The 13936-nt window shown below is 47.5% G+C and overlaps 1 protein-coding gene across 1 annotated transcript in view; it reads right to left on the minus strand.

Moving 5' to 3' along the window:
• The window catches only part of SYN2 (synapsin II), a 446027-nt gene that overhangs the window by 21130 nt on the left and 410961 nt on the right, over positions 1 to 13936 (minus strand). The gene's annotated exons all lie outside the window — the stretch shown is intronic.

Consider the following 13936-nt stretch of genomic DNA (forward strand, 5'->3'; position numbering starts at 1 on the left):
AGGTGACGGCGACGAGCGGGGTCCTCCATGCGTCTCCTGCCGTCCTCATCTCCCGTCCTCTCCTCCTGATAGGCATCCAATAGCGGCGCCTGTTGTTTCAGCCAATCAGGTGACACGTAACAGATCCGAGCACCTGATCAGCGGAGAGGCGGTTTAGTGTTAGGAAAACGAATAGTCATTCGCTTTTCTAACACAGCTAAGTGACCTGCGAGCGCCCAGCACCTTTTTTGACGCCTACTAGAGCCTATGGCTCTAATCAGGTGCTTCAAAAACACCCCCCGCTGCTGTAATTCAGGTGCCCTGTGCCCGAAAAGGGGCCAGGCGCCTGAATAGGGGGTGGCAGCGGCGGCCATAGATAGATTCATACAATGCATGAATCTATCTATTGGTGATAGAGGGGTGGCAAGAGAGAGGGGGTGGCGCCCATGTGCCCTTAATGCACCGGCCGCCACTGCATAAAAATAAAACTGCACATCACCCTGAACACACCAGCCCCACTGTGAAACATGGTGGTGGCAGCATCATGTTGTGGGGATGCTTTTCTTCAGCAGGGACAGGGAAGCTGGTCAGAGTTGATGGGAAGATGGATGAAGCCAAATACAGGGCAATCTTAGAAGAAAACTTGTTACAGTCTGCAAAAGACTTGACTGGGGCGGAGGTTCACCTTCCAGCAGGACAACAACCCTAAACATACAGCCAGAGCTACAATGTATTGGTTTAGATCAAAGCATATTCATGTGTTAGAATGGCCCAGTCAAAGTCCAGACCTAAATCCAATTGAAAATCTGTGGCAAGTAAGGATGAGCTCTGGCGTGTTCGCATGCTGCACATGCCGAGCCCGCCAGGAAGTCGGCACGGTGCAGCGCTACTTAAAGGCAGTGAGACATTTCCCGATGTGCGGCTGCAGAGATCGGGAAATGTCTCACTGCTTGTGATTAGCGCTGCGCCGTGCCGACTTCCTGGCGGGCTCGGCACGCATACTTGCCAACTGTCCCGGATTTCCCGGGACATTCCCGGGACTTAGACGCCATTCCCGAATTTGTGGCGCCCCAGTAAATGTCCCGAGAAATCCGGTTCTTCACGATTTTGCTGCCGCTACCGCCGCTAGAGGTCCGCGGCCGGCGGAGACATTGTCTCCGCCGGCCACCATTTTACTGAAGTTTAGGAAGACGGCTGGGGGGGGCTAGACGGAGCTCCTGCGTCGCCGCCCACCCTCCGCCTCGCCCCGCCTACCCCCCCGCCCCGCCTCGCCCCGCCCACCCCCCCGCCCCGCTGCCAGTCTGATATGGAAAGGGGCGGGGGTTCTAGCCATGCGGAGGACACCTCTGAGGTAGGGGGGCGCACCGCTGTGGGACTCCTGATGTGAGGGGGGGCTCCACCGGGGACACCTGATGTGAGGGGGGCTCCACCGGGGACACCTGATGTGAGGGGGGCTCCACCGGGGACACCTGATGTAAGGGGGAGCTCCACCGGGGACACCTGATGTAAGGAGGAGCTCCGCTGGGGACACCTGATATGAGGGGGGGGCTCCACCGGGGACACCTAATGTGAGGGGGAGCTCCGCCGGGGACACCTGATGTGAAGGGGGCTCCACCGGGGACACCTGATGTAAGGGGGAGCTCCGCTGGGGACACCTAATGTGGGGGGGAGCTCCGCTGGGGACACCTGATGTGAGGGGGGGCTCCACCGGGGACACCTGATGTAAAGTGGAGCTCCGCCGGGGACACCTGATGTGAGGGGGGCTCCGCCGGGGACACCTGATGTGAGGGGGGGCTCCGCTGGGGACACCTGATGTGAGGGGGGGCTCCACTGGGGACACTTGATGTTAGGGGGGGCTCTGCCGGGGACACCTGATGTGAGGGGGAGCTCCGCTGGGAACACCTGATGTGAGGGGGGGCTCCGCTGGGGACACCTGATATGAGGGGGGGGCTCCACCGGGGACACCTAATGTGAGGGGGAGCTCCGCCGGGGACACCTGATGTGATGAAGGGGGCTCCACCGGGGACACCTGATGTAAGGGGGAGCTCCGCTGGGGACACCTAATGTGGGGGGGAGCTCCGCTGGGGACACCTGATGTGAGGGGGGGCTCCACCGGGGACACCTGATGTAAAGTGGAGCTCCGCCGGGGACACCTGATGTAAGGGGGGCTCCGCCGGGGACACCTGATGTGAGGGGGGGCTCCGCTGGGGACACCTGATGTGAGGGGGGCTCCACTGGGGACACCTGATGTTAGGGGGGGCTCTGCCGGGGACACCTGATGTTAGGGGGGGCTCTGCCGGGGACACCTGATGTGAGGGGGAGCTCCGCTGGGAACACCTGATGTGAGGGGGGGCTCCGCTGGGGACACCTGATGTGAGGGGGGGCTCCGCTGGGGACACCTGATGTGAGGGGGGGCTCCGCAGGAGACTCTTGATGTGAGGGGGGGCTCCGCCGGGGACACTTGATGTGAGGGGGAGCTCCGCCGGGGACACCTGGTGTGAGGGGGGGCTCCACTGGGGACACCTGATGTGAGGGGGGGCTCCACCGGGGACACCTGATGTGAGGGGGGCTCCGCCGGGGACACCTGATGTGAGGGGGAGCTCCCCCGGGGACACCTGATGTGAGGGGGGCTCCGCCGGAGACTCTTGATGTGAGGGGGGCTCCGCCGGGGACACCTGATGTGAGGGGGGGCTCCGCCGGGGACACCTGATGTGAGGGGGAGCTCCGCCGGGGACACCTGGTGTGAGGGGGGCTCCACTGGGGACACCTGATGTGAGGGGGGCTCCACCGGGGACACCTGATGTGAGGGGGGCTCCGCCGGGGACACCTGATGTGAGGGGGAGCTCCGCCGGGGACACCTGATGTGAGGGGGGGCTCCGCCGGGGACTCCTGGTGTGAGGGGGGGCTCCGCCGGGGACTCCTGGTGTGAGGGGGGGCTCCACCGGGGACTCCTGGTGTGAGAGGGGGCTCCGCTGGGGACTCCTGGTATGAGGGGGGGCTCCGCTGGGGACTCCTGGTGTGAGGGGGGGCTCCTCTGGGGACATCTGATGTAAGGGGGGGGACTCCGCTGGGGGCACCTGATGCAAGGACGGACTCTGCTGGGACATCTGACGCAAGGACGGACAGCTGGTGGCAGGCGACGTGGCTAGTGACACGCTCAGGGATCCCACTGATTCTGCATTATGGTGAGTTGAATGATTTCATTTTATATTAATAATAGAAATAATGTACTTCAATCATCCTGACACCATAACAAACATGGTGCCAGGATGATTGAAGTGCTAACACCAGGTGTTTGGAGTATCTTTATCTGCTGATTGTTAAACTTTCTAGAATACACACATTTTTATTGTGTAGGCTCTGGGGCTGCTGTCCCGTCATTTCCCTCTCTCCCTCTCCCCCTCTCCATCCCTCATTCATCTCAGACTCTAACCACACCCTCTTGAGCCACGTCCATTTAAGCCACGCCCACTATGTCGCGTAAACCATGCCCCTTTTTCGCCGCGGCGTGCGAAGCGTGTTGCACTTGTATATTTTCGTAGGTCACACCTACAAACGAATGCTCTGCCCCCTAATTATTGTACGGCTCCGCCTACAGCCACAAAAGTGTCCCACATTTTTTTTTTACAATGTTGGCAACTATGGGCACGTGCAGCATGCGAACACGCCGGAGCTCATCCTTAGTGGCAAGACTTGAAAATTGCTGTTCACAGATGCTCTCCATCCAATCTGACAGAGCTTGAGCTATTTTGCAAAGAAGAATGATCATAAAATGTCACTCTCTAGATGTGCAAAGCTGGTAGAGACATCCCCAAAAGGAAGTACAGCTGTAATTGCAGAGAAAGGTGGTTCTACAAAGTATTGACTCAGGGGGAATGAATACAAATACATGCCACACTTTTCACATATTTATTTGTAAAAATTTGTACAATTATGTGCCACTTTGTTTTGGTCTATCACATAAAATCCCAATAATTTTTTTTTTTATGTTTTTGGTTGTATCAAGACAAAATGTGGAAAATTTCAAGGGGTATGAATACTTTTTCAAGGCACTGTAGCTTCTTTTTGCCTATTGCAGTCCTCATCAATGTAAATGGAAGGGTGGGCCAAAGCTGCTACAGTGCCATCTGGAAAAGTAATTTATCAGAATCAGATCATGTCTTAGTTCAACTCCTTTTTCTGCGTCTTTACCTTTCCACCGGGTTTTTTGTGAACTTTCATTGCATTGGGAGTGTGTTATTCCACCGCACCGTGCTGCACCCCACCTACAAACTTAAAGGCAACAAGTTTTGAATAAAGTGGGGATTAGAACACCTGTCAGTTGTTATTGCTGTCTGTGCCCTTGTTAGAGAGTTTCACCCTCTCTGTTTGTCCTGTTTACCGTTATCATCGAAAGTGAAAGTAAAAGAAAATCCCAAATTTTGGGTTGACAGAACAGTAATAGAGGGAAAATCTTCCAATGCAGACGTTAGTTCTGGTAATCCTTGTAACACCCCAGGATTTCCTCACTTTGGAAGGCTTTCCTCTCACTTCCTGTTTTGGATGTGGGACAGGAAGTGAGGGGAAATATCCCCAATGGAACACAGATTCCAAAAAAAAAAAAACTACGCCCTTACACTTATTCAAAATTTAAAAAAAAAAGACTTTTACCTTTATTTACATTTTAGTCCTAAGAACCTCATTTCCAAAAAATGCTGCTGTTAGGGCTAATCAAATTGGTAGTGCTAAGTGAAATTACTTGCTTTCCTGAATTCTGCTTGAAGTGTTGCCTAGCTCCAAGGCTTTCTTACATACCATTTACTTTCCTGGAAGATCACAAAAAGCCTATTATTAAGATAAACATTTCTGACAACAGGTAAATGAAGCCTTGGTGAGATTAGGTGTCCATTAGCATGGCCTACAGCTAATTAAATAACCTGCACATCTGACCAGAAGGTTAACCATAAACTAAGAGCGTTGTTGAAATTTGGAGAAAGAGGTTAAGCAAGTTAAATAAAATGGTCCAGACTTTTTACAGATCACTGTTACTAGCAGGAATTGATGTATACTCATTACAGATGTCATTTAAAGTATATCTAAATTCTTTTTTCTTTTTCTTAGACATTACGTTTTGTCTTTCTTTTTTGTATCTCAGTGTAGCTGCTCTCCTCCAGCCTATTTGCAGCCTCTTCCTGTCTACATGCATGTGCTCCAGCAGCAGCTGTATGTGGTTGCTCAGGTTGAACCTCTTAAAGGGGACTTCAGTGGAAGTGCATATGACAGGATAACAAGCAGGAGAACAATTTAGAGACAAGTACACAGCATTGTCACCCTATAACAAGAAGTTTTCATTAAGGACCATCATGGCAATTTTAACAGGTATTATTTAAAGAAAAGCTGCAGATTCTAAAATATTAAAATAGCTTACACGAACATGCTAAATATGAATGTACCCCCATAGGAGTTGCTGATTAGGATGGGTCCTCTGTTCTTTTTCTCAACCTTTTCCAAAATATCTCAGGCCCTCTAACACACTAGGTTGAGTGTACAAACATACAAACATACAATATTGCAGGAAATCCCTGAAAGTAATACTTAAAGGGGTTGTAAAGGTAATTTTTTTTTTTCTTAAAAATAACAAACATGTTATACTTACCTTCACTGTGCAGCTCGTTCTGCACAGTGTGGCCCCGAATCTGGTCTTCTGGGGTCCCTCGGCGGCTGTTTCAGCTCCTCCCCGCAAGCATTAACCACCTTAATGCGAGCTCCCTCGCATGGTGGTTAGTGCTTGCGGGCGCGCTCCCGTGATACAGCCGGCGGCTATAGCCGCTCACTGTATCACTCGGCCCCGCCCCCCAGCGCGCCGCGTCATTGGATGTGATTGACAGCAGTGCGAGCCAATGGCTGCGCTGCTTCCAGTCCATCCACTGTAGCCAATCAGCGGCCAGGGTGAGCGGAGGAATAGATGTCGGGAACGCGAAGCTGACTTTCGAGGCGTCAGGTAAGTAAAACGGGGGGGCTGGGGGCGGCGGTATTGTCAGAAGTTTTTTCACCTTAATGCAAATTTTTACCTTTACAACCCCTTTAATACCCAGTAGTAGCACTATATCAAAGAAAACATGCACCAAACCAAGTAGTAAAGGCAAACTTAAAGCGGAGTTTCATCCAAAAGTGGAACTTCTGCTTTAAGCCCTCCTCGCCCCCTTACATGCCACATTTGGCATGTCATTTTTTTTTGGGGGGGGGGGTACCTGATTTTTACAGGTACTTCCTGTCCCACTTCCTCCTTCCGTTTTCTCGCCACCTAGGCGACTCCTCCTCTCCCCCTAGGTGGCCCTCCCTCTCTGCAATCTTCTGGGACACATCACAGGTCCCAGAAGATTGCCTGGCCACTAGGAGAGTGCAGTGGGACTCGCGCATGTGCAGTGTATGCCCGGCTGTGAAGCCACAAACTGTCACAGCTGGGTGCCCACAGTTGCAATGATGGCGCCGCAAGAGGAAGGGGAGAGGAGCGAGGCTTCAGGCGGCTGCATTGTTGGACTGTGGGACAGGTGAGTGCCTGTTTATTAAAAGTCAGCAGCTACACTTTTTGTAGCAGCTGACTCTTAATAAACTGGAAAACGAGTGGAAATCCGCTTTAGTATATTGTTACCCACAACGGTTGGTAGCTAGGCAAGCATAAAATGGATTACCAATGGTAATAAAACAATTTAGCATACAAAGTGATTAACAGTGGGGACTAGGCATAAGCTGACAGTTGGCATCCAGATCAGCATAAACAATAGCAAGGCCACTTCAAATGCAGCAGTGAGCAGTAGTAAAGTTTAAATCCTTGTGTTTTTTCACCTTAATGCATCCTATCCATGGTGTCTGTGGATGCAAATGCTGGACTCGGTAGCAAGGTACCACAGGGTAATACCCTCGGGAGAGCGCTTCTCCTAAGGGGTTATCTGATGCGGGGAGGAGCCACGAGAGCCGCCGGGGGACCCCAGAAGAGGATGTTCGGGGCCACTCTGTGCAAAACAAGCTGCACAGTGGAGGTAAGTATGATATGTTTGTTATTTAAAAAAAAAAAACGATCCTTTACAATCACTTTAATCTCCCGAGTGCTGGAACTATACTGCCAGAGTGCATTTATGGTGGCAATCCTAGTCCTAGACTGACTGGATATGCATCATCCAAAAGAAGAAGGGGTGGTAGAGGAGGGGGGCAAGGCAACAAGGGAGACTTGCAGAATAATTATAACAGGAAGAGCAGTCCTTAGAGATGTTCTTCTGCCGGCTATCTTTGGGACCCTTGAAGAACGTTGGTGCACTTAACAACCATCCCAGTTAACCTGCATGCAGTATAGATACAGTATAGTCTGGGCACAGGTGCAAGTGAGATGTGGTTCAGATGCAGTAAAGGTTTGGTATAATGCGGGATACGGTTGGTATAGGTGTAGTCTAGGTTTAGATTAAGTGTAGGATAGAGCAGTGTTTCTCAACTCCAGTCCTCAAGGCGCCCCAACAGGTAATGTTTTCAGGCTTTCCATTACTTTGCACAGGTGATTTGATCAGTTTCACTGCCTTAGTAATTACCACAGCTGTTTCATCTGAGGGAAATACTGAAAACATGACCTGTTGGGGCGCCTTGAGGACTGGAGTTGAGAAACACTGGTGTAGAGTGTAGTATACAGTGGCGTGAAAAAAGTATTCATACCCCTTGAAATTTTCCACATTTTGTCATGTTACAACCAGAAACATAAATGTATTTTATTGGGATTTTGTGTGATAGACCAACACAAAGTGGCACATAATTGTGAAGTGGAAGGAAAATAATAAATGTTTTTCAAAGTTTTTTACAAATAAATATGTGAAAAGTGTGGCGTGCTTTGTATTCAGCCCCCCTGAATCAATACTTTGTAGAACCACCTTTCATTGCAATTACAGCTGCAATGAAAGGGTTGTCTCTACCAGCTTTGCACATCTATAGAGTGACATTTTTGCCCATTCCGCTTTTCTAAATAGCTCAAGCTCTGTCAGATTGGATGGAGAGCGTCTGTGAACAGCAATTTTCAAGTCTTGCCACAGATTCTAAATTGGATTTAGGTCTGGACTTTCTAACACATGAATATGCTTTGATCTAAACAATTCAATTTTAGCTCTGGCTGTATGTTTAGGGTTGTTGTCCTGCTGGAAGGTGAACCTCCACCCCGGTCTCAAGTCTTTTGCAGACTCTAACATGTTTTCTTATAAGATTGAACTGTATTTGGCACCATCCATCTTCCTATCAACTCTGACCAGCTTCCCTGTCTCTGCTGAAGAAAAGCATCACCACATGATGCTGCCACCACCATGTTTCATGGTGGGGCTGGTCAGGGCTGTCTTTAAGGCAGGGAAAAAGGGGCAGCTGCCCTGGGCCCTGTCATTGTTGTGGGGCCCAAAGCAGCTGCCTCATACTTGCCAACAATACCAGTTTAAATTCCCTTGTCCTTTGAAGTTTTAGTCCCGTGCTGTGTCCCAATATCTCAGTGTGAAGTGCTGGTACTAATGCTGCCCAGGCTCTGTCTTATTGTTGTGTACAGATGACTCACCTACAGGCCCTGTCTTTACACGTAAATAACCAGCATTCATAAGTAAATAGCTGCGGCCGGCGGCATTGATATGTAAATAAAGGCGGCATTCATATGTATATCATGCCCCCCTGCTGTGCGGAGCTGATGTGCTGTAACTTCTAGCATCAGTGAGCAGTAACACTGTACAGTAATCTCTAGCAACCAATTAACAAGCCAAGCAGAAATATTTGCTGTAACCTCTAGCAACTAATCAGTGAGCCATAATGTGTGCTGTAACCTCTAGCAACCAGTCAGTAAGCAGTAATGATATGCTGTAACCGCTTGCTACCAATTGCAATTGCTGCCTGATCAGATACAGTAAACTGATTTTAAGTCTAGCTGCTATGTATTGTATGTCTCAGAGCAGGTGGAGAGTGAAATTGCATGGGGGGGGGGCAAATTTTTGCCCAGGGTCCAATCAATATTAAAGATGGCCCTGGGACTGGTGTGTTGAGGGTGATGTGCAGTGTTAGTTTTCCACCACACATAGCATTTTGCTTTTAGGCCAAAAAGTTCAATTTTGGTCTCATCTGACCAGAGCAATTTCTTCCACATGCTGTGTCCCCCACATGGCTTCTCACAAACTGCAAATAGAACTTCTTATGGCTTTCTTTTAACAATGGCTTTCTTCTTGCCACTCTGCCATAAAGGCCAGATTTGTGGAGTACACAACTAAGGCCCCTTTCACACTGGGGCGGTTTGCAGGCTCTATTGCGCTAAAAATAGCGCCTGCAAACCGACCTGAAACAGCCGCTGCTGTCTCTCCAGTGTGAAAGCAGGACGGGAAAAAAAGTCCTGCTAGCAGCATCTTCGGAGCAGTGAAGGAGCGGAGTATATACCGCTCCTTCACCGCTCCTGCCCATTGAATTCAATTGGACAGTGTGGCTATACCACCAGCACAGCGCCTCTGCAGAGGCGCTTTGCGGTGGTTTTTAACCCTTTCTCAGCCGCTAGCGGGGGGGTAAAACCACTAAAGCTAAAGATCCCGGGAGCCGCACATCAGAACAAGACCCGCTGGTGGTGTGGCCCGGCAGGGGTCTAGGCTGAGACTGACACTTGTTCAAACACAGCGGGTCTTGTTGTGATGTGCAGCTCCCGGGACCTTTAGCTCTTGTCTATCATTTTCTGAAGCATGGGCAGGCTCCTTTCTGGCCAGTACTCACAGCAGTAGGCACAGGACTAAACTTCCTTGCAGTCTGAGCGGCTCACCATGGTCTCCTGCTGGCAGATGAATATCCAGACAGTGGTGCTCTCTTTCACACGCCCTTAGTGCCAACAGTAAGAACTTTCCTGGGCAGTTTCATAAAAATCATCTCTCTCTCCTCCTACTGCACAGCTCCTATTGGGATCTGTAGCATAAAGAGTCAATTGCTTTAGCCCTCCCCTTGCTGGCCGGAGGAGAATGGTGCAGCATAACATCACTAGAGGGAGAGAATAATAAAAGGCAATGTGTCTTCTCAATATTGCTGTAGTAATATTAGTAATATTAATACTTGTTATCTACATTAGATTTTAGTGATTGGGTTTAGATCTACGTTAAAGTGATTGTAAAGCCTTTTTTTCTTTGTTAAAATTAAAAAAATAGGTTTATGGCTCACACGCACAAGGCACTTGCTTTTTTCCTCTGAATACCAGAATTCCCAGCAGGAGAAACGCTCCCTTTAAAAATTGGCCTAAAGCAGTATATTACATTCATGTTTAGGCGAGTCAACCATTAATGGATTCCATTGGCCAGACTATTAATTTATTCTGCCCACTTGAATGCATTTACGCTCAAATGTGCCTAAATGCACCTAGCATTTAGATGCGTTTACATGTATTTAGGCACGTCAAGCATTTTTCTGCTCAAAACCTCTTCCCCTGAGCGAGCTTGAGATTCGTTTTTTTTTTTCGATCTGTTTTTTTTCCAATGGGCCTCTTCTGATATGCCTGTAAATGCCTTTGTGTGCATTGACACATCGGCTAACAGAGGTGCTTTTACAGGCTAAAAATAAACATTCCAAATGCCTGTAAAAAAGATATTTTTAAAGCCCTTGAGGGCATGAGCCCTTATACCTACCTGCTCTGTGCAATGGTATTGCACAGAACAGCCCCTCACCTCCTCTTCTAGAGTCCCCCACTGGCAAGCTCTCTACTCCTTCTCTCCTTCATGTGCGGGCACGCTCCTGAGCTGAGCTGTGTGTATCCATAGACACACACAGTGAGGCTTTACCATGCCCCCAGCTGCCTTGTACAGGATTTGACTGACAACAGCAGGAGCCAATGGCTCTCACTGCTCCCATTGTAGCCTGTGAGACTAGAATGAGGAAAGAGAAGAGTTGCAGCTGAAGCCGCAACTGCTCTGGAACCAGAGAGGACTCAGGTAAGTGGGGGGGGGTTCAGGAAATGCATTAAGGTAAAATATGTTTTACCTTTAAAGCGACTTTAAATATTTCCATCTATCTATATATCTCTTCTAGAAAACAGAAGAAATGGCTGCCGAACAGATGGTAAATCGTCTTTGCTTCACAGAGTATACGGCTTGGCCATATTTTACTGATAATGGTCATGCTGGATACATTTTATGGCTGATGGGCACAATAATGACTTTTTCATTTTGCCAGGAAATGTATTAAAAGTATATTAGTTGCATGCTTAAAGGGTTTTATTCTTAAAATGCATGCTGCTGTAATTTATAAATAATTCAAAAGTTAGTTATTATGTGATATGTCAGTTTAGTAGCAAAAATGTCATTTATACTAAGTGGAGAGCTGTTATTTATATTTTAATACGGTCAACGGCCTTGATATTTTTACAAATATTGCTACAAATGTATTATATCAGACCATTGGTTAGGAAATCCTGCAGCATAGTGTGGATGTACAGTAACGACGTATTACGGAGAAGTAGAAGCATGGGGCCCAGCGCTGCACAACTTAGAATTGGTTCGGGTGACAAGTACATGCTGCCTATTATTTTAAACTGGAGGAAATATTAATATTATTTAATGCAACTGTTTGGAATGTTTTCTGCATTATTTATCTAATTACCTAATTTATGCCTATAGAACACCAACATATTCTGCAGCACTTTACAGATGATACTGAATGATTCATAGCTCTTGCCTTCGTAGCCATAGTCTAATGTCCTTATCTCATAATTCTGGGCCGAGTTATATATCATTATATATATCATATATGATTTGATGATTATCTGGAAAACAACTATTTGATAACATATCTATTGATAATCTTCTAATACTTTTCATATTCTTGAAGTCATTTAGCATGAGACATGCTACTTTCTGTAAGATAGGCTGTAACATCTACTTGTAGGCTGAGTGTTGAAGGGTTCTACACCTGGTTAGACTTTTAGAGCTGTCAATGTCCTCAATTAAACAACGACATGTGTCACTGACTGCAGATCCCACTCTGATCGAGGTATCAGTAGTAAAGTATCTCCACTCAGGACCACCAGCCCAACATCTCTTACTAACAGGGGCAAATACTCTCTGCCTCCCAGCCCAGTCTATCAGTGTATTAAAGCCACGCAACTTGCATTTTTTAGAATGTCATCGATTGCAGTCAGATTAAAGCTGCAGATGGAGGGAACACCGCTGACCGGGGCTGCAGATCCGGTTTCAGGTGACACCATCGCCCTAGCCCATATGAGTGCACCAAGGCTTGTTTGATTTTATGAAATGTGAGTGCATTTATGTGGTGTGAAGTTATGTGTGACTTATCTGAGTGGAGATCACTGGTAACCAGGGCTTTTTTTCTCAGAAAATAGGTGCAGGAACTCAACCACGACTTCTCAAAAAACCCCTCCCTACCCCACACAAACCCTCCAAACCGCATCAAATAGTGAGTGTGGTCAGATTTCACTAACAGTGGAAGGGGCAATAAATACCAGGAGTGAATTATGTACAGCGCGCAGAGTAACCTCTGCAGGCAACCCCCCTTCCACTGTCTCCATCTTCTCCTTCCTTCCTTAAAAGCTCCACCATCTTCCACTTGTCTTACTTGTGTTGGTGTATTAAGCTGAAGCACCCAGCCGGCTCTAGTACCTCCCCGCACACTGTAAGTGGCTCTGCCTTTCTCACTTGCAGGGGATCTTTCAGTTAGTATCTTCACCTGCATCTCCCTGGTCCCCATCCTGCACTCAGTGGCAGTCACTTAGGAGATGAGATCTATGGGAGCCGTTGGGAGACAAGCTTTCACTTGTAAACACAGAAGCCGGACTTCTGTGTTTGCAAGCGATAGTTGTGATCAGGGAGCAGAGGGCCTGAGCCAGAGGTGGTGGAACTGAGTTCCACCAAGTTTCAGCTGAAAAAAAGCCTTGCTGGTAACAATCAGGAAGGAGTAACTTCTGACCAGGCATTTGTTCTAGAGGTTTACTACAGGAAGGAGGAACCACAGGAGGAATATCTAAGTGGATATATATATCACAGGCGCTTTTTATAAGCCTTTAAGGTAAGGGTGCATCCGGTGGAGGGGAGCACCAGGACAGCGTGCAGAACATGCAGCACTTGCACTTTATATTTTGGACGTTATATATTTTGAATGCTATTTGCATGTTTCAGATCATGTGCACAGGGGGTCGATATTTTCTAATTATAGTATTTGTGTATAAGGATATCACACTATGCATATTTAATTAAGGGTCATCTACTTAGTATATTTTATTTATTTATTCACTGGTTGTTTTCAGCGCCACACTAATTGTTTTCTATTTTTTCATCGATTGCAGTCAGCATATTATTGTATTATAGGTTTTGTTTATTTACCTTGTAAGGTATTTAATGTTTTTGAGGCTATTACTGCAAATATTATGATGTGTTCTGTCAGTGGCATGTACTTTAAGGCACCTTTCATACATGCGGACTATTCGTTTGATCAGTTTAGTTACATTTTTTCAAAGAAAAAATGGTTGAAGTTTACATCAATTTGTCATCTGTTTTTCATCTGTTTTTACATCCGCTTTTTACATCCACCAGCTGGAGTCCCTGACCATTTGAGTCCCAGAGCCATTTGTTTATGCAAGAATGGACCGCTTGTCCAATTACATCCATTCTTTGTCCGTTTCGGGTTTTTTTAACAGAAGAAAAATAGGGTTTGATCTGTTCCAGAAAACGGATGTTGGCGGAAGTGGATGTACATGGATGAAAATGGACGATTATATATTTACATCAGTTTTTCCATAGAGATGCATTGATGTCTGTTTTTCATCCGTCAATGGATGGATGAAACATGGACAAACGGTTTGCATGTGAAAGGGGCCTAAGTCATCACTCAAGATGTCCACATAATATTTTATACTTGATAAGTAGACTGCTGCAGATCATACCAGCCACTGGTCACAATGTATCATATCATAACATATCCATATATAAATCTACAGTAT

Source organism: Aquarana catesbeiana, linkage group LG07 (assembly GCF_042186555.1).
Source record: "Aquarana catesbeiana isolate 2022-GZ linkage group LG07, ASM4218655v1, whole genome shotgun sequence".
NCBI classification, from domain to species: Eukaryota; Metazoa; Chordata; class Amphibia; order Anura; family Ranidae; genus Aquarana; species Aquarana catesbeiana.